Source organism: Schistocerca cancellata, chromosome 11, assembly GCF_023864275.1.
Source record: "Schistocerca cancellata isolate TAMUIC-IGC-003103 chromosome 11, iqSchCanc2.1, whole genome shotgun sequence".
NCBI lineage: Eukaryota > Metazoa > Arthropoda > Insecta > Orthoptera > Acrididae > Schistocerca > Schistocerca cancellata.
Genome location: NC_064636.1, coordinates 46,307,793 through 46,329,239, shown reverse-complemented (window position 1 = coordinate 46,329,239; position 21,447 = coordinate 46,307,793). Strand labels below are relative to the sequence as shown.

The following is a 21,447-nucleotide window of genomic DNA, read 5'->3' as shown; positions in this document are numbered from 1 at the left end:
ATGTGTGTGATATCCTTAGGTTAGTTAGGTTTAAGTAGTTCTAAGTTCTAGGGGGACTGATGACCTCAGATGTTAAGTCCCTTAGTGCTCAGAGCCATTTGAACCATTTGAATCTGCTTGACAAGAAATTCTCAGTTCAGTCAGAAATATCGTTTGCTGCCCCATGTAGTGGTAATTCTGTTAATAAACGTTGGGTGGTACTGAGGCAAATGCTTTCTCCGCGTCTCTTCTACAGAAAGAAACATATTCGCAGAAATATGTTAGGACACAAATTATCGTAAGTACATTACAGTAATGAAATTTGAAAAAATTTTCTCTCGCAGTGTGGACAGAAAAGGCAACAGCAGTATTTGGTGACACTGCGGGAGACACCTACGTACAGTGGAAGAGACAGAAACAACAGTTCTGTTGCTTCTCGTACCTGCCCGTTGTTTGTCCCACACCAATCTCGTCTGGCCGAAAACTGGGTCATCGATCGCTGCCCGGACCTGGAAACGAAGTGCCGTGTTTGTCCGTTTTCTTTTTATCTCTTTTTTTTTTGCTTTTTTTTCCATTTGCAGCCGTAAGCTCTTCTGCAGAGGCGTGGGACGCCCGACCCCATTTCTGCCGGGCAACTTTGCGCCCGTCCCCACGGTAACAAGTAAACAGCGAGGTAAAGTGCCCAGGCGGCGTCCCCGTAAGGAGAAACGCACCGCGAAGCCGGGAAATTTATTTGGAGTTAACACTAATGTGAGAGACGCAGTGCCGTAGTTAACATTGCTGCTAGTATGGGTGCACTGCATAACCTCTGAAAGTAACGAAAGCGAATAAATGTTCAAAATACTGCTCATTTTGCCGGTCGCTGTGGCCGAGCGGTTCTAGGCTCTTCTGTCCGGAATCGCTCTGCAGCTACGGTCGCAGGTTCGAATCCTGCCTCGGGCATGGATGTGTCTGATGTCCTTAGGATAGTTAGGTTTAAGTAGTTCTAAGTTCTAGGGGACTGATGACCTCAGATATTAAGTTCCATAGTGCACAGAGCCATTTCAACCATTTATTGCACATTTATATGTTTTTTTTTCTTCGGAAAAGCTGTTCTAATTTTCCCCCCCCCCTGTCCAATTATCACATCATTTGTCTGTATCCAAATTTTATTAATTAGTAAGAGGCAATTAAAAGCGTTTGTGAAATTTTAATGCATAAACAACTAAAGAGACGTATCGCATTTTCGAATGTACCAGTGGGATTGTATAACAGTCAATACAAATTCGTTGTGTTGATACGCTGTAAGGACAAATCTATAATATTAGAATGAAATTACAATGAAATGACAACCCTTAGCCGCTTACAGACGTTGACATACGTCAACGGGGACAGCTGAAAATGTGTGCCCCGACCGGGACGTTATCTGAACTCCGCCCTTGTGGCTGGGAGTTGGCGTTTCTCGTCTACAGGACAGAGAGAGGAGAAGATAGTATTAGAGTATAGTAGTTAGAGGACCGCCTTCTGCCGTCCTAGTGTTTGAAAGACTTGTATTTTGTGGCTCTGAGCACTATGGGACTTAACATCTATGGTCATCAGTCCCCTAGAACTTAGAACTACTTAAACCTTACTAACCTAAGGACAGCACACAACACCCAGCCATCACGAGGCAGAGAAAATCCCTGACCCCGCCGGGAATCGAACCCGGGAACCCGGGCGTGGGAAGCGAGAACGCTACCGCACGAGCACGAGATGCGGGCCTTGTATTTTGTGGCTGGAGTTCTTCCATCGTTGCAAACGAGTACGAGAACCATCACTTCGACAGCCCTCCAGCCTAATCTGTCCTGTCCTTTGTGAGTCATATTTTTCTCCGTTCATTTTGGGAGGTTTTGTGGTTCATATTGCAGCGTGACCTCAACGGCGAGAATTTTCTTGAAACTTCCTGGCAGGTTAAAACTGTGTGCCGGACCGAGACTCGAACTCGGGACCTCTGCCTTTCACGGGCCAGTGCTCTACCAACTGAGCTACCCAAGCACGACTCAGGCCCCGTCCCCACAGCTTTACTTCTGCCAGTATCTCGTCTCGTCTCCTACCTACAGTTTTAATCTGCGAGGAAGTTTCATATCAGCGCACACTCCGCTACAGAGTGAAAATCTCATTCGAGAATTTTCTTGTTCTTTGATTGGTACTGTTTCTTCGAACATTCTTCCACCGTATCTTTCGTTTCTATATAGACTTTAGGATGCAACATCATCACGCTGTAGTCCGTCGGCCGGCCGTTGTGACCGAGCGGTTCTAGGCGCTACAGTCTGGAACCGCGCGACCGCTACGGTCGCAGGGTCGAATCCTGTCTCGGGCATGGATGTGTGTGATGTCCTTATTTATGTTTTAGTAGTTCTAAGTTCTAGGGGACTGATGACCTCAGATGTTGAGTCCCATAGTGCTCAGAGTCACTTTTTTTTGTAGTCCGTCGACTGAAGTCGAGAAAGAAGTAGGAGTAATCCATGGAACTACAGACCTATATCATTGACGTCGGTTTGCAGTAGGGTTTTGGAGCATATACTGTATACAAACATAATGAATCACCTCGAGGGGAACGATCAGCATCTCGTGGTCGTGCGGTAGCGTTCTCGCTTCCCACGCCCGGGTTCCCGGGTTCGATTCCCGGCGGGGTCAGGGATTTTCTCTGCCTCGTGATGGCTGGGTGTTGTGTGCTGTCCTTAGGTTAGTTAGGTTTAAGTAGTTCTAAGTTCTAGGGGACTGATGACCATAGATGTTAAGTCCCATAGTGCTCAGAGCCATTTGAACCATTTTTTTTTTTTTTTGGAACGATCTATTGATACGTAATCAGCACGGTTTCAGGAAACATCGTTCTTGTGCAACGCAGCTAGCTCTTTATTCGCACGAAGTAATGGCCGCTATCGACAGGGGATCTCAAGTTGATTGCGTATTTCTAGATTTCGGGAAAGCTTTTGACACGGTTCCTCACAAGGGACTTCTAATCAAGCTGCGGGCCTACGGGGTATCGTCACAGTTGTGCGACTGGATTCGTGATTTCCTGTCAGGAAGGTCGCAGCTCGTAGTAATAGACGGCAAATCGTCGAGTAAAACTGAAGTGATATCAGGTGTTCCCCAGGGAAGCTTCCTGCGACCTCTGCTGTTCCTGATCTGTATAAATGACCTGGGTGACAATCTGAGCAGTTCTCTTGGGTTGTTCGCAGATGTTGCTGTAATTTACCGTCTAGTAAGGTCATCCGAAGACCAGTATCAGTTGCAAAGCGATTTAGAAAAGATTGCTGTATGGTGTGGTAGGTGGCAGTTGACGCTAAATAACGAAAAGTGTGAGGTGACCCACACGAGTTCCAAAAGAAATCCGTTGGAATTCGATTACTCGATAAATAGTACAATTCTCAAGGCTGTCAATTCAACTAAGTACCTGGGTGTAAAAATTACGAACAACTTCAGTTGGAAAGACCACATAGATAATATTGGTTGGAAGGCGAGCCAAACGTTGCGTTTCATTGGCAGGACACTTGGAAGATGCAACAAGTCCACTAAAGAGACAGCTTACACTACACTCGTTCGTCCTCTGTTAGAATATTGCTGCGCGGTTTGGGATCCTTACCAGGTCGGATTGACCGAGGACATCGAAAGGGTGCAAAAAAGGGCAGCCATCAGTTGCGTTGCCATTCACCCCATTCTTGGCAGCGAATGACTAAGCCCACAGGTTTTCTTTGGGCGTGGTTTTTCTCTCCAGAATTATACAGGGTGAGTCACCTAACATTACCGCTGGATATATTTCGTAAACCACATGAAATACTGACGAATCGATTCCACAGACCGAACGTGAGGAGAGGGGTAGTGTAATTGGTTAATACAAACCATAAAAAAATGCACGGAAGAATGTTTTTTAACACAAACCTACGTTTTTTTAAATGGAACCCCGTTAGTTTTGTTAGCGCATCTGGACATATAAACAAATACGTAATCAGTGCCGTTTGTTGCATTGTAAAATGTTAATTACATCCGGAGATATTGTAACCTAAAGTTGACGCTTGAGTACCACTCCTCCGCTGTTCGATCGTGTGTATCGGAGAGCACCGAATTACGTAGGGATCCAAAGGGAACGGTGATGGACCTTAGGTACAGAAGAGACTGAAACAGCACATTACGTCCACATGCCAACACCTTTTTATTGGTCTTTTTCACTGACGCACATGTACATTACCATGAGGGGTGAGGTACACGTACACACGTGGTTTCCGTTTTCAATCACGGAATGGAATAGAGTGTGTCCCGACATGTCAGGCCAATAGATGTTCAATGTGGTGGCCATCGTCTGCTGCACACAACTGCAATCTCTGGCGTAATGAATGTCGTACACGCCGCAGTACATCTGGTGTAATGTCGCCGCAGGCTGCCACAATACGTTGTTTCATATCCTCTGGGGTTGTAGGCACATCACGGTACACATTCTCCTTTAACGTACCCCACAGAAAGAAGTCCAGAGGTGTAAGATCAGGAGAACGGGCTGGCCAATTTATGCGTCCTCCACGTCCTATGAAACGCCCGTCGAACATCCTGTCAAGGGTCAGCCTAGTGTTAATTGCGGAATGTGCAGGTGCACCATCATGCTGATACCAGATACGTCGACGCGTTTCCAGTGGGACATTTTCGAGCAACGTTGGCAGATCATTCTGTAGAAACGCGACGTATGTTGCAGCTGTTTGGGCCCCTGCAATGAAGTGACGACAATGTTTCAAGGGTCAACTTTAGGTTAGAATATCTCCCGATGTAATTAACATTTTATAATGCAACAAACGGCACTGATTACGTATTTGTTTATATGTTCAGATGTGCTAACAAAACTAACGTGGTTCCATTTAAAAAAACGTAGGTTTGTGTTAAAAAACATACTTCCGTGCATTTTTTTATGGTTTGTATTAAACAATTACGCTAGCCCCTCTCCTCACGTTCGGTCTGCGGAATCGGTTCGTCAGTATTTGGTGTGGTTTACGAAATATATCCAGCGGTAACGTTAGGTGACTCACCCTCTATAAAGGGGTAGCTTCGACCCCTCAGCTGTAACAGCCAAATCGTAGTTATTCTCTGTTTTTCATTCTCGGTTCCTCTTTCATGCCCACTGTCGTCAAAAAATATTAGCGTTTCGTCAGCATTCCCAGTGTGATGAAAAGGGTATGAGCGACACTTTTTACAGTTGGATGACGTAACGCTGAAAGTTGACTAGTTTCTCCTCAAAACCTGCTTGCATTCTCTGCACTGGTGCAATACTGCGTCGCAGGGCAAAGCTATTTCTCCGCATAAACCGACTACAGAAACGGATAATCCCACGGAATTCTCGTTGTGACCCATTCAAGACTTTTGTGATTTCCAAGGCCTTCCGCTACATAATACAAGCCTCAACAAAAGTCTGGAATACTGTCGTAAAATGTAGTCTACCGTACTAGAGGTCTCATTGAGCTAGGCACTCGTGCATTATCAAGCAAGAGCCCATATAGCCCGCCCGGCTAGCCGCATTGTCTAACGCGCTGCTTCCCATGCGGGAAGAAGTGCCGGCCAGCCTGTGGATGGCTTTTAGGCAGTTTTCCATCTGCCTCGGCGAATGCAGGCCGGTTCCCCTTATTCTGCCTCAGTTACACTTGTCGGCGATTGTTGCACAAGCACTGTCTCCATGTACGCATGCCGGCCGCGGTGGCCGTGCGGTTCATCTACATCTACATTTATACTCCGCAAGCCACCCAACGGTGTGTGGCGGAGGGCACTTTACGTGCCACTGTCATTACCTCCCTTTCCTGTTCCAGTCGCGTACGGTTCGGGGGAAGAACGACTGTCTGAAAGCCTCTGTGCGCGCTCTAATCTCTCTAATTTTACATTCGTGATCTCCTTGGGAGGTATAAGTAGGGGGAAGCAATATATTCGATACCTCATCCAGAAACTTACCCTCTCGAAACCTGGACAGCAAGCTACATCGCGATGCAGAGCGCCTCTCTTGCAGAGTCTGCCACTTGAGTTTGCTAAACATCTCCGTAACGCTATCACGGTTACCAAATAACCCTGTGACGAAACGCGCCCCTCTTCTTTGGATCTTGTCTATCTCCTCCGTCAACCCGATCTGGTACGGATCCCACACTGATGAGCAGTATTCAAGTATAGGTGAACGAGTGTTTTGTAAGCCATTTGTTGATGGACTACATTTTCTAAGGACTCTCCCAATGAATCTCAACCTGGTACCCGCCTTACCAACAATTAATTTTGTATGATCATTCCACTTCAAATCGTTCCGCACGCATACTCCCAGATATTTTACAGAAGTAACTGCTACCAGTGTTTGTTCCGCTATCATATAATCATACAATAAAGGATCCTTCTTTCTATGTATTCGCAATACATTACATTTCTCTATGTTAAGGGTCAGTTGCCACTCCCTGCACCAAGTGCCTATCCGCTGCAGATCTTCCTGCATTTCGCTACAATTTTCTAATGCTGCAATTTCTCTGTATACTACAGCATCGTCCGCGAAAAGCCGCATGGAACTTCCGACACTATCTACTAGGTCATTTATATATATTGTGAAAAGCAATGGTCCCATAACACTCCCCTGTGGCACGCCAGAGGTTACTTTAACGTCTGTAGACGTCTCTCCGTTGATAACAACATGCTGTGTTCTGTTTGCTAAAAACTCTTCAATCCAGCCACACAGGTGGTAGTTCTAGGCGCTTCAGTCCGGAACCGCGTGACCGCTACGGTCGCAGGTTCGAATCTTGCCTCGGGCATGGATGTGTGTGATGTGCTTAGGTTAGTTAGGTTTAAGTAGTTCTAAGTTCTAAGGGACAGATGACCTAAGATGTTAAGTCCCATAGTGCTCAGAGCCATTTGAATCATTTGAACCATGTACGCATACACCATAATTACTCTACCACGCAAACATTTGGGGTTACAGTTGTCTGGTGCGAGACGTTCCCGGGGGAAGGGGGCTCCACTGGGGCCGAACCGCACAGTAACTCTGGGTTTGGTGTGGGGCGGCGGTGCGGTGGGTGAACTGCTGTTGCCTGTCGTGAACCACAGAGGGCTAGGGTGGAACGAAGCCTCTCCCTCGTTTGTACGTCCCCAATTTAGTGTCCTCTTTGTGTAGAGGCCGCTGTTGTTGCATTGTCGTCCTGAAGAGGGGTCGGTCAGTGTTCAATTGGATGACGTCGTCTCACAGCCCTCTATGCTCTAACCTTCACGTCCGCAGCTCGTGGTCTAGAGGCTAGCGTTGCTGCCTCTGGATCACGGAGTCCCGGGTTCGATTTCCGGCCAGGCTGGGAATTTTTCTCTGCCCGGGAACTGGGTGCTTGAGTTGTGCTCATCATTTCATCATCATCATCATCTTCATCATCAGTATTCGTGACAGTGGTTCGACTGGATTGTGACCAAAAAAAATTGGACTGTGAAAAAATTGTGACTTTGTACGGGCGCTGATGACAGCGCAGTTGAGCTCCCCACAAAACCGAAGATCACCATCATTTAACGTTTCCGCCTGGCGTGGTGGCGCTGGACTCTACGCTGGAACGCCTCTCGAGTCCATAGACGTGTGTGAAGCCTTGCGTTGTCATGGAGAAGTGCGTTTGATTTCTTGTGGCAAAGAACACGCTGCAATCGTTTCCCCTGTTTCCAAAGGGTGGTACAATACACTTCAGAGTTGGTCATTGGACCATGAGGGAGGCCATCAAACAGAATAACCACTTCAGAGTCCCAGAACACTGTCACCTCCTTGAACTCTTTCTTTGGAGAACTGCTGTAGCGCCACTCCGCCAATTTCCGTTTTGTTTCCGGTTCTAACAAGGGAACCTCCCCATCGCACGCCCCTCAGATTTAGTTACAAGTTGGCACAGTGGATAGGCCTTGAAAAACAGGACACAGATCAATTGAGAAAACAGGACGAAGTTGTATGGAACTATGAAAAAAATAAGCAAAATATAGAAACTGAGTAGTTCATGGGCAACATAGGCCACATCAAGGATAGTATGGGCACAGAAGCGTCGTGCTCCCGTGGTTAGCGTGAGCAGCTGCGGAGCGAGAGGTCGTTGGTTCAAGTCCTCCCGCGAGCGAAAATTTTACTTACTTTATTTTGCAAAGTTATGATCTGTCCGTTCGTTCATTGACGTCTCTGTTCACTGTAAGAAGTTTAGTGTCTGTGTTTTGCGACCGCACCGCAAAACCGTGCGATTAGTAGACGAAAGTACGTGCCTCTCCAATGGGAACCGAAAACATTTGATCGCAAGGTCATAGTTCGACCGATTCCTCCACAGGAAAACACGTCTGATATATTCTATACGACACTGGTGACGGCATGTGCGTCACATGACAGGAATATGTTGTCGACCCACGTAACTTGTACACTTATCGAATGGGCAAAAAGATTCTTCTACCTTGCCCGATTTAGGGTTTCTTGTGGATGGGATAATCACTCCGAAAAAAGTGATGAAAACATAAGAGTTCGTCACATAAACTGAAAATAAAAATTTAAACTTTTCACTCGAGGGAAGACTTGAACCTAGGATCTCTCGTTCCGTAGCTGCTCTCGCTAACCACGGGACCACGGCGCTCCGTGACACACATTGTCCTTGATGTTTCCTATCTTCGCAGGGACTACTCAGTTTGTACATTTTACTAATTTCTTTCATAGTTCCACACAACTTCTTCCGGTTTTCTCGATTGATCTGTGTTCAGTTTTTCAAGGCCTATCCACTCTGCCAACTTATAACTAAATCTGAGGGGGGTGCGATGGGCAGGTTCCCTTGTAAGTGATGAAGCGACGTTTCATCGCGTGTGACGATATTCGACAAAAAATTTGCACGATCAGTCTCGTAACTCGCAAGGAATTCCGTACAGATGATCTGTTAAACGGTGAGGAGTTCCCAATGGGCACACACCTTTGAGGACCCCGTGTAGTGGTCGGGTTCATCAGCACTGCCAACAGAGACACCCAGTACGGCAGCGAAGTGTTTGATTGTGAGAGTGCCCGCACGTTCCAACACTGCAGGAGCCACAGCCGTGTGCCGGCAGCCACACGCAGGACAACGGACAAGTTTGCGCAACCGTGTTGCGACCATCACAGATGAGTCGCTCAACGACTCACCGTGCTTTTGTTCACTGCCATGGCTACGAGCGCCTATGCATATGTGCGAAACTCAATGACATCCACGTGCTTGAAGTGCACCTCCGTTACAGACGCCATTTTCAATGCTATATACAACAAACACCGCGACCTATCGGAACTTCATGAAACTATAGTGGCTGAAAAAACAATATTCCACAATGACTCACAACAAATTCCGCAACCGAAATTGGCGGAGAAAAAAATGTGTTGCACTACTTATTGAATGTCCCTCGTATATTGTGGTAGCTTCTTTTATGTGTTTGTCTATTTTTGCTTGTCTGTTGTCGATGTATTATGCTCACAGTGAAAGGTCGTAACAACGTGATAAAATTGTCTCTGATAGCGCTGTTAAAAGAATTACTGTTTGTTGCGCGTATGAAGAGTCTTGGAAGAGACGGCTGGATATTTTTAGCAGCTATTGATACATGAGATTGCAGGTTGTCCACGTCTCTTGCCGTACACGTCGTATTCAATCTGAAACAATTCTGCTATCTCAGTACTTCCAGAAATACTAATAAAGGTCGTGACGCTCACCTTTGTTCTCATGAAATAATAACGGTTTATTGTGTCTTTTGTACAGTTCTCCACAGACATCAAAAGAAGCGAACAGAAAACTAGTTACCCTTAGTTACGAGTAAACCACAGAGAAGGTAATATTGCGAGTCAACGATATAATTATCTTAGAGTCTCTCAGATAACGTCTTTGCCACTTAGCTTTCTCCCAGTCGATTCAGTACTTTACATATTTATTACACTTATTGAAGACTTTGAGCATTTCAAACAACGCTTTGTTTCGGTAACAATAAAACCTAGCATTTGTAGACTTGGAGAAAGCTTTTGACAATGTTGACTGGAATAATCTCTTTCAAATTCTGAAGGTGGCAGGGGTAAAATACAGGGAGCGAAAGGCTATTTACAATTTGTACGGAAAGCAGATGGCAGTTGTAAGAGTCGAGGGACATGAAAGGGAAGCAGTGGTTGGGAAGGGAGTGAGACAGGGTTGTAGCCTCTCCCCGATGTTATTCAATCTGTATATTGAGCAAGCAGTAAAGGAAACAAAACAAAAATTCGGAGTAGGTATTAAAATCCGTGGAGAAGAAATAAAAACTTTAAGGTTCGCCGATGACATTGTAATTCTGTCAGAGACAGCAAAGGAATTGGAAGAGCAGTTGAACGGAATGGACAGTGTCTTGAAGGGAGGATATAAGATGAACATCAACGAAAGCAAAACGAGGATAATGGAATGTAGTCGAATCAAGTCGGGCAGTGCTGAGGGAATTAGATTAGGAAATGAGACACTTAAAGTAGTAAATAAGTTTTGCTATTTGGGGAGCAAAGTAACTGATGATGGTCGATGTAGAGAGGATATAAAATGTAGACTGGCAATGGCAAGGAAAGCTTTGTTGAAGAAGAGAAATTTGTTAACATCGAGTATAGATTTAAATGTCAGGAAGTCGTTTCTGAAAGTATTTGTATGGAGTGTAGCCATGTATGGAAGTGAAACATGGACGATAAATAGTTCGGACAAGAAGAGAATAGAAGCTTTCGAAATGTGGTGCTACAGAAGAATGCTGAAAATTAGATGGGTAGACCACGTAAGTAATGAGGAAGTATTGAATAGGATTGGGGAGAAGAGGAGTTCGTGGTACAACTTGACTAGAAGAAGGGATCGGTTGGTAGGACATGTTCTGAGGCATCAAGGGATCACGAATTTAGTTTTGGAGGGCAGCGTGGAGGGTAAGAATCGTAGAGGGAGACCAAGAGATGAATACACTAAATAGATTCAGAAGGATGTAGGCTGCAGTAGCTACTGGGAGATGAAGAAGCTTGCACAGGATAGAGTAGCATGGAGAGCTGCATCAAACCAGTCTCAGGACTGAATACCACAACAACAACAACAAAACTTAGGTCTGAGCCGGCCAGAGGCTTAGATCCAGGTTTTATTGATACCGAAAATGTTCTCTAAGTCTTGATCTGACCACGGCAATAGCCGAAACGACGTCATAAATAAATAAATATACGAAGGCATCTGGACGGATGTATTCACAGGGCAACACTACGTCTGAACAGCGGGGAAGTTATTTACGTTTCTCTCCTCACTCAATCGGTGCCGTAAATTTTTACAGGCGGAAGGGATGGCCGGGGGGGCGGGGGGGGGGGGGGAGGGAAGGGGACCACTCCACTCTGAGGAAAAACTAGGGTCGGACGCAGTAAAAATTCATCCCGGCCAGGTGCGCACGCGATGGCTTCTATAACAGGCGCACAAGGGCGGTTACGGCGGCGTGTGGGAATGCGACCGTCAAGGGAAAAAGAGAGAGGCAGTAGCAGCGACAGGAAAAACAGTACTCCACGGTGCGAACAACGGTAGAGGCATGCGCCTCTGTATGAGACGGCGTCAGCGTTCATTCATACTGCGTGGCTCTAAAGTCGTCGGAAGCCAACGAGACATCACTGAATGTCTTCGCTAGTTAACTACCCGGAACAGGTAATCCACACTTATCCGTACTTGGTATAAAAATGGATGTACGTGCCGAACAAGGTGGCGCAGCGGTTAGCAAACTTAACTCGAAATCGGGAGGACGGCAGTTCAAACCTGCGTCGAGCCACTCAGAATTAGGTTTTCCGTGGTCTCACTGAATCGGTCCAGGCAGACGCTGGGATGGTTCCTTTGCAAGGTCATGGTTGGTTTCCTTTCCTTACCGTTAAACAATCACGTTAAACACAGTAATAGCAGAAATTGAGTCCGCCTTGATGCAAAACGTCTTGTTATTCGTTTATCTCTTTATTCTCCCAAACTAGTTTCGGCGACAAATATCACAATCATCAGTGTTTTTTTTTTTTTAATCTTAAACATGCAGAGAATGGCATGGTTATACAGACACAGCAGCAAATTATTACAATTTCACTTTTCGTTTTTTGAAATATAGTTTTCTATGGACACTTTTATACTACCTTATTTATTGTATGTTGCAGCATGTTTTAAGCAATTATTGGCGCTGTCTGCGACATATTTTCTGTGCGCTTTTTTCTGTTGCCGCTTTTTTTTACTTAGCGGATATCATGTCATCTGCAACCATGTGAGCGGATGTTAGTAAACAGAATACTAAAAGGTGAACTTCGTATGTCAGCAATATACAGGGTGTTACAAAAAGGTACGGCCAAACTTTCAGGAAACATTCCTCACACACAAAAAAAGAAAAGATGTTATGTGGACATGTGTCCGGAAATGCTTAATTTCTATGTTAGAGCTCATTTTAGTTTCGTTCTTCCACCTACGCTCAATGGAGCACGTTATCACGATTTCATACGGGATACTCTACCTGTGCTGCTAGAACATGTGCCTTTACAAGTACGACACAACATGTGGTTCATGCGCGATGGAGCTCCTGCACATTTCATCTCAAGTGTTCGTACGCTTCTCAACAACAGGTTCAGTGACCGGTGGATTGGTAGAGGCGGACCAATTCCGTGGCCTCCACGCTCTCCTGACCTCAACCCTCTTGACTATCATTTATGGGGGCATTTGAAAGCTCTCGTCTACGCAACCCCGGTACCAAATGTAGAGGCTCTTCGTGCTCGTATTGTGGACGGCTGTGATACAATACGCCATTCTCCAGGGCTGCATCAGCGCATCAGGAATTCCGTGCGACGGAGGGTGGTGCACGTATCCTCGCTAACGGAGGACATTTTGAACATTTCCTGTAACAAAGTGTTTGAAGTCGCGCTGGTACGTTCTGTTGCTGTGTGTTTCCATTCCATGATTAATGTGATTTGAAGAGAAGTAATAAAATGAGCTCTAACATGGAAAGTAAGCGTTTCCAGACACATGTCCACATAACATATTTTCTTTCTTTGTGTGTGAGGAATGTTTCCTGAAAGTTTGGCCGTACCTTTTTGTAACACCCTGTATACTTTGGGTTGTGGTAGTGTTGTGAGACCAGTTATTTGGTGTGTACTGAGCTGTTACTTAGCTATTCGTGTACTCAAATTCGTTGGATGGTATGTAGCTGCTTTTATACACACAAAAACAAACTTTAACACTTTGTCTCTGATCCAGAATATTACGCCATCTTGCCGTTCGCGTGTGTCGCGAGAGGGGTATCGCAAGTGGCGAGAGAGGCTATCAAGAGAGAGATGGTACAACACACTAACTAACAATAATAAAATATCACACAAAATAGGAAATATCTTGAAAAAGCAAGGGATCCCAGTAACATTCAGAACAAACAATGCGGTTAAGAAAAGACTAAGACCAGTCAGAAAAACCTCAGACAAATTCAGCAACGCTCTAATATATCAGCTCACTTGCAACTTCTGTCAGGCCCAATACGTACGACAAACAAGCAGAAATTTCCGAACTAGGTACACAGAGCACATGACAGCTCTAAAAAGTGGCAGCACACGTTCAACTTTTGCAGAACGTTTTATGAACAAAAACCGTAACCCCACTAATATCGAAAAAGATCCACACATTCTGAGAAACAGCAACAGTCTATACCGACAATTAACAATAGAAGAAAATTACTACATACAAAATGCTAAAGTCGAAGGGAAAAATGTAATAAACGAAAACACAACAATTCGCAACAACACACTCTTTACCGCTCTGAGAGAACTGACCAAGGACACAGAACAGAAAGCACACACACGCAAAAGAACCACTTCCCCATCACACACAGAGACATAAATAATGAACAGAAGTCGTCGTAATTCGCGCTACAGTTTTTCATAGCCTTTCTCGCCACATGCGATACGCCTCACACGCGAACAGCAAGATGGCGTAATATTCTGGATCAGAAACAAAGCGCTAAGGTTTTATTTTTATGTGTATAAAAGTAGCTACGTACCATCCAACGAACGTGAGTACACGAATAGCTAAGTAACAGCTCAGTACACACCAAATAACTGGTTCCACAACAATACCACAACCCCAAGTATACAGGGTGACTCACCTAACGTTACCGCTGGATATATTTCGTAAACCACATCAAATACTAACGAACCGATTCCACAGACCGAACGTGAGGAGAGGGGCTAGTGTAACTGGTTAATACAAACCATACAAAATTTCACGGAAGTATGTTTTTTAACACAAACCTACGTTTTTTTATAAATGGAACCCCGTTAGTTTTATTAGCACATCTGAACATATAAACAAATACGCAATCAGTGCCGTTTGTTGCATTGTAAAATGTTAATTACATCCGGAGATATTCTAACCTAAAGTTGACCCTTGAAGCCTCCGACGTTCAGTTGCGTGTTGTAACAAACACTTCATTGCAGGGGCCCAAACAGCTGCAACATACATCGCGTTTCTACAGGATGATCTGCCAACGTTGCTCGAAAATGTCCCACTGGAAACGCGTCGACGTATGTGGTATCAGCATGATGGTGCACCTGCACATTCCGCAATTAACACTAGGCTGACCCTTGACAGGACGTTCGACGGGCGTTTCGTAGAACGTGGAGGACGCATAAATTGGCCAGCCCGTTCTCCTGATCTTACACCTCTGGACTTCTTTCTGTGGGGTGCGTTAAAGGAGAATGTGTACCGTGATGTGCCTACAACCCCAGAGGATATGAAACAGCGTATTGTGGCAGCCTGCGGCGACATTACACCAGATGTACTGCGGCGTGTACGACATTCATTACGCCAGAGATTGCAATTGTGTGCAGCAAATGATGGCCACCACATTGAACATCTATTGGCCTGACATGTCGGGACACACTCTATTCCACTCCGTAATTGAAAACGGAAACCACGTGTGTACGTGTACCTCACCCCTCACGGTAATGTACATGTGCGTCAGTGAAAAAGACCAATAAAAAGGTGTTAGCATGTGGACAATGTGCTGTTCCAGTCTCTTCTGTACCTAAGGTCCATCACCGTTCCCTTTGGATCCCTACGTAATTCGGTGCTCTCCGATGCACACGATCGATCAGCGGAAGAGTGGTACACAAGCGTCAACTTTAGGTTACAATATCTCCGGATGTAATTAACATTTTACAATGTAACAAACGGCACTGATTACGTATTTGTTTATATGTTCAGATGTGCTAACAAAACTAACGGGGTTCCATTTAAAAAAACGTAGGTTTGTGTTAAAAAACATACTTCCGTGCATTTTTGTATGGATTGTATTAACCAATTACACTAGCCCCTCTCCTCACGTTCGGTCTGTGGAATCGGTTCGTCAGTATTTGATGTGGTTTACGAAATATATCCAGCGGTAATGTTAGGTGACTCACCCTGTATATTGCTGACATACGAAGTTCACGTTTCAGTATTCTGTTTACTAGCAGCCGCTCACATGGTTCCAGATAACATGATGTTCGCTAAGTAATAAAAGCGGCAACAGAAAAAAGCGTACAGAAAATATGTCGCAAACAGCGCCAATAATTGCTTAAAACATGCTGTAACATAAAATAAATAAGGTAGTATAAAAGTGTCCATAGAAAACTATATTTCTAAAAACGAATAGTAAAATTGTAACAATGTGCTACTGTGTCTGTATAACCATACTATTCTCTGCATGTTTAAGATTAAAAAAAAAAACCACTGATGATTGTGATATCTGTCGCCGAAACTACACTCCTGGAAATTGAAATAAGAACACCGTGAATTCATTGTCCCAGGAAGGGGAAACTTTATTGACACATTCCTGGGGTCAGATACATCACATGATCACACTGACAGAACCACAGGCACATAGACACAGGCAACAGAGCATGCACAATGTCGGCACTAGTACAGTGTATATCCACCTTTCGCAGCAATGCAGGCTGCTATTCTCCCATGGAGACGATCGTAGAGATGCTGGATGTAGTCCTGTGGAACGGCTTGCCATGCCATTTCCACCTGGCGCCTCAGTTGGACCAGCGTTCGTGCTGGACGTGCAGACCGCGTGAGACGACGCTTCATCCAGTCCCAAACATGCTCAATGGGGGACAGATCCGGAGATCTTGCTGGCCAGGGTAGTTGACTTACACCTTCTAGAGCACGTTGGGTGGCACGGGATACATGCGGACGTGCATTGTCCTGTTGGAACAGCAAGTTCCCTTGCCGGTCTAGGAATGGTAGAACGATGGGTTCGATGACGGTTTGGATGTACCGTACACTATTCAGTGTCCCCTCGACGATCACCAGTGGTGTACGGCCAGTGTAGGAGATCGCTCCCCACACCATGATGCCGGGTGTTGGCCCTGTGTGCCTCGGTCGTATGCAGTCCTGATTGTGGCGCTCACCTGCACGGCGCCAAACACGCATACGACCATCATTGGCACCAAGGCAGAAGCGACTCTCATCGCTGAAGACGACACGTCTCCATTCGTCCCTCCATTCACGCCTGTCGCGACACCACTGGAGGCGGGCTGCACGATGTTGGGGCGTGAGCGGAAGACGGCCTAACGGTGTGCGGGACCGTAGCCCAGCTTCATGGAGACGGTTGCGAATGGTCCTCGCCGATACCCCAGGAGCAACAGTGTCCCTAATTTGCTGGGAAGTGGCGGTGCGGTCCCCTACGGCACTGCGTAGGATCCTACGGTCTTGGCGTGCATCCGTGCGTCGCTGCGGTCCGGTCCCAGGTCGACGGGCACGTGCACCTTCCGCCGACCACTGGCGACAACATCGATGTACTGTGGAGACCTCACGCCCCACGTGTTGAGCAATTCGGCGGTACGTCCACCCGGCCTCCCGCATGCCCACTATACGCCCTCGCTCAAAGTCCGTCAACTGCACATACGGTTCACGTCCACGCTGTCGCGGCATGCTACCAGTGTTAAAGACTGCGATGGAGCTCCGTATGCCACGGCAAACTGGCTGACACTGACGGCGGCGGTGCACAAATGCTGCGCAGCTAGCGCCATTCGACGGCGAACACCGCGGTTCCTGGTGTGTCCGCTGTGCCGTGCGTGTGATCATTGCTTGTACAGCCCTCTCGCAGTGTCCGGAGCAAGTATGGTGGGTCTGACACACCGGTGTCAATGTGTTCTTTTTTCCATTTCCAGGAGTGTGCGAGAATAAAGAAATAAACGAATAACAAGGTGTTTTGCATCAAGGCGGACTCAATTTCTGATATTACTGTTTGCCCATGCAAACACGGACCAAATGAAAGAGTTCCAAGATAAAATCATTGTTCACTTTGAACACTTCCGCTGGCCGCTAAACTCCCCAGACATGAACATTATTGAGCATACCTGGGATGTCTTGGAATGTGCTGTTCAGAAGAGATCTCCACCCCCTCGTACTCTTAACGGACTTACGAACAGCGCAGCAGGGTTTATGGTGTCAGTTCCCTCCAGAGGTACTAAGACACTAGTCGAGTCCATGCCACGTCGTATGGCGGCACATCTGCGTGCTCGCAGGCGCACTTCACGGTATTAGGCAGGTGTACCAGTTCCTTTGGCTCTTCAGTGTATTTGTTGTTGAGCTGATTTAATCTGTACTGGGAACATATTATTTGCATGGACCTTCCGATGGGCTGCTGGAATGTCAAAATGAAATTAACGGAACACCAAGTCCTGTACGCTTTGATTGCAATTCCTTCTCGGAGTTTGCAGAGTCAACAAGGACGCTGTAGCTAAATTCATCTCTTGGAAATTTAGTTGCTATTCCAAATTTATATATGAAGATAGTATGATGGATGGGCAAAGTATCTATTAGGAACATTACTTATGTAGATTGTGGACAGTTGGAAATGTGGGTCTCACGGGAAGCGTGCAAGGGATAAGTCCCTGCAGGCGCGCTATTCATCTGTGTCCTCGGTGGCTCAGATGGACAGAGCGTCTGCCATGTAAGCAGGAGACCCCAGGTTCGAGTCCCCATCGGGGCACAGATTTTCAGCTGTCCCCACCGAGCTATGTCAACAACACCGTCGGCAGCTGAGGGTTTCAATTAATTACCATTTATTGCAAATTTTCTTTTGACTGAAGTTTATAAAAATATTAAAAAATAAAATATATTGAGCATTATTTCTGTTTGTTTGAGCTGCAAATAAAGTAAAAATTAAAAAAAGATTCCACAGAAGTTCTCCATTCTGTGCAGCTACCGCTGCACTAATTACTCCCTAGCTGCTAGGATACCATAATTGGCTCCCTCATCACCCCTCCGGCATAAAAAATGTCACTTTTCCTGAACGATTGACCATTGGAAGTCGCACTTCCGTTATTTTGCCTTCTGGGCAAGCCCTGCATATACCATAAATCCGGACGAAATCGTTGATGACTAGGGGGCGCGGTTCCCATGTGAGTGAAAACTTGAGATCAGCAAGTCAAGGAGAGCATTACTGTGCAAGCTAAGTTGACACTCGGCTCGGTGGCGTACGGGAGCGACGTAAAGGCATTTACTGTTTACGTTGCTCCCATTGCTCCCATCTGCCACCGCTCCGAGTGTCAACTTAATTTGCACAGAGAACCTTGTTGCCAATGGCAGGTACTGTGAGCGAATGGAAACAAGAGCGCATACAGATGAGAACAGAATCTGAGTGAGCCGTTACCTACCAGGCAGCAACAGCAACAACATAAATTGTGCAAATGGATCCCAACACTATGGGATTTAACATCTGAGGTCATCAGTCCCCAAGACTTAGAACTACTTAAACCTAACTAACCTAACGACATCACACACATCCATGCCCGAGGCACGATTCGAACCAGCGACCGTAGAAGCAGCGCGGTTCGAGACTGAAGCGCCTAGAACTGCTCGGCCACAGCGACCGGCAGCAACAACATGTCATATGAGGATTATTAATGCACTAGCTAAGTACCTGTCGTTGCCCAGGTATGTATACACACTATTTTTTAAACCCATCATTTATTCTACATGTTTGAAAGTTTTACAGTGTATAGAAACATCCTTTAGGAACAATATTTTCATTTCTGCACATAATTTCCATCCCTCTCAACTCCCTTACGCCATCTCGGAACCAGCGCCTGTATACCCGCACGGTAAAATTCTGCACCAACCTGTTGGAGCCACTGTTTGGCAGCGTGCACGAGGGAGTCATCATCTTCAAACCTTGTTCCACGAAGAGAGTCTTTCAGTTTCCCAAAGAGGTGATAGTCACACGGAGCCAGGTCAGGACTGTAAGGCGGTGTTTCAGTGTTGTCCGTCCGAGTTTTGTGATCGCTTCCACGGTTTTTTGACTGACATGTGGCCGTGCATTTGCGTGCAACAGCAAAACATCCTGCTTTTGCCGATGTGGTCAAACACGATTCAGTCGAGCTTGAAGTTTCTTCAGTGACGTCACATATGCATCAGAATTTATGGTGGTTCCATTTGGCACGATTTCCGCAAGCAAGAGTCCTTCGAAATCGAAAAACACCGTAGCCTTAACTTTTCCAGCAGAAGGTGTGGTTTTGAATTTTTTTTTCTTGGGTGAATTTGCATGATGCCACTCCATTGATTGCCTCTTCGTCTCTGGTGAAAAATGATGGAGCCATGTTTCATCACCTGTCACAATTCTTCCAAGAAATTGATCTCCATTACTGTTCCAAAAGTTCGTGGAATACCGTTTTTCTTGTTTTCTTTGTGAGCCACTGTCAACATCCTGGGAACTCACCTGGCACAAACCGTTTTTAACGCCAACACTTTCAGTATTCTGAAAACACTTCCTTCCGCTATCCCAACGTAATTTGACAATTCGTTCACTGTGATGCGTCTGTCAGCAGTCACCAATTCGTCAACTCCCTGCACATTGTCTGGAGTGTGTGCAGTACGAGGCCTGCCGCTGCGAGGACAATCCTCAACACTGCCGTGCCCGCTTTCATCACGTAACCTGCTTGCCCACCGATTAACTGTACTGCGATAGACAGCAGCATCCCCGTACACCTTTTTCAGCCTCTTGTGGATGTTTCCCACTGTCTCGTTTTCACAGCACAGGAATTCTATGACAGCACGTTGCTTCTGACGAACGTCAAGTGTAGCAGCCATCTTGAAGACATGCTGTGACGGCGCCACTCACGGGAACAGGTTGAACTAAGTTTGAAAGCAAGCGGGAGGGATGTATCTACACACTGTAAATCTCTCACACTTGCAGAATGAAAACTGTAGTTTTCCAAAAATAGTGTGCGTTTCTTTTGGAGTGACCCTCGTATTTCTTCCAATTCTGTCAGTCCATCTCCCCCTTCGCAGTCTCTCTGTCCGTCTTCTCTGCCCTCCTCTCTGTCTTTCTCCTTCTGTGTCTTTTTCTATCCACCTCCGTCCACAATCTTTCTCTATCTCCTCCTGCCCCTCTCTCCACCCACTAGCTCCTCTCACTGTGCATCTGCTGCTCCTCCCCCCCCCCCCCTGCGTGTCCATCTCTGCCTGCAGCTTATCTCCTCCTCGCTACTTTTATCTCCCCTCTCTCTGTCCATCTCCCACTCCGCTCTGTCTCTCTATCGCTCTGCTTTTTCTCTATCCATTTCGGCTTTCCCATCTCTCTGACCATCTCGTTCTACACCCTCCCTTAGTCCATCACCTCCTCCCCCCTCCCTGTTCATCTCTTCGTCTTTTCTTCTTCTGTCCCTCTCCCATTACCCTGTTTGTGTCTCCTCCTCCCTTGTATATTCATCTCTACCTGCCCCCTTCTCATAATCACCCCTACCCCAATAGGACGTTGATGGTTCTTACTGCCACAGTATTTCTTTCGAGATAGTAACTAGTACCTGTACCAATTTTGGCTGAAGTCGATCTAGAGGTTTAGGACAAGCTTTTTACCCCTGACTTTACTTGCGTATGCATGTCATACACAGGGTGTTTCTGTAAGAGCGTGCAAAAACGTAACAGGACATAGAGAACGCTCCACTGAACAATTTGAGGTAGGGAACCTCAGGTCGAAACAGCCAACCTAAGGAGATATGGGAGTAAACTTGTCTACCGCTTTGCCTAGCATTCTGTTTTCCAGCGTACTTACAACCAACAAGCGTACAAGTTTGCACGTATTGTGCTGTTTATTTACATGTAAATTCCTTATTTCCAGCAAGGAAACAAGAAGGACAACCCTGCAGCTCGTGGTCGTGCGGTAGCGTTCTCGCTTCCCACGCCCGGGTTCCCGGGTTCGATTCCCGGCGGGGTCAGGAATTTTCTCTGCCTCGTGATGACTGGGTGTTGTGTGATGTCCTTAGCTTAGTTAGGTTTAAGTAGTTCTAAGGTGTAGGGGACTGATGACCATAGATGTTAAGTTGGGGGTTGTTTTGGGGAAGGAGACCAGACAGCGAGGTCATCGGTCTCATCGGATTAGGGAAGGATTGAGAAGGAAGTTGGCCGTGCCCTTTCAGAGGAACCATCCCGGAATTTGCCTGGAGTGATTTAGGGAAATCACGGAAAACCTAAATCAAGATGGCCG

General features: G+C 46.1%; 1 protein-coding gene and 1 non-coding gene across 2 annotated transcripts in view; one reads left to right on the top strand and one right to left on the bottom strand.

Annotated features, from left to right (window-relative positions):
• Positions 1-21,447, top strand: part of LOC126108168 (voltage-gated potassium channel subunit beta-2-like) — a 666,110-nt gene that overhangs the window by 330,092 nt on the left and 314,571 nt on the right. The gene's annotated exons all lie outside the window — the stretch shown is intronic.
• On the bottom strand, positions 1,919-1,993 carry Trnas-uga (transfer RNA serine (anticodon UGA)). The gene has a single exon. It is a non-coding gene; the product is annotated as a tRNA-Ser (tRNA).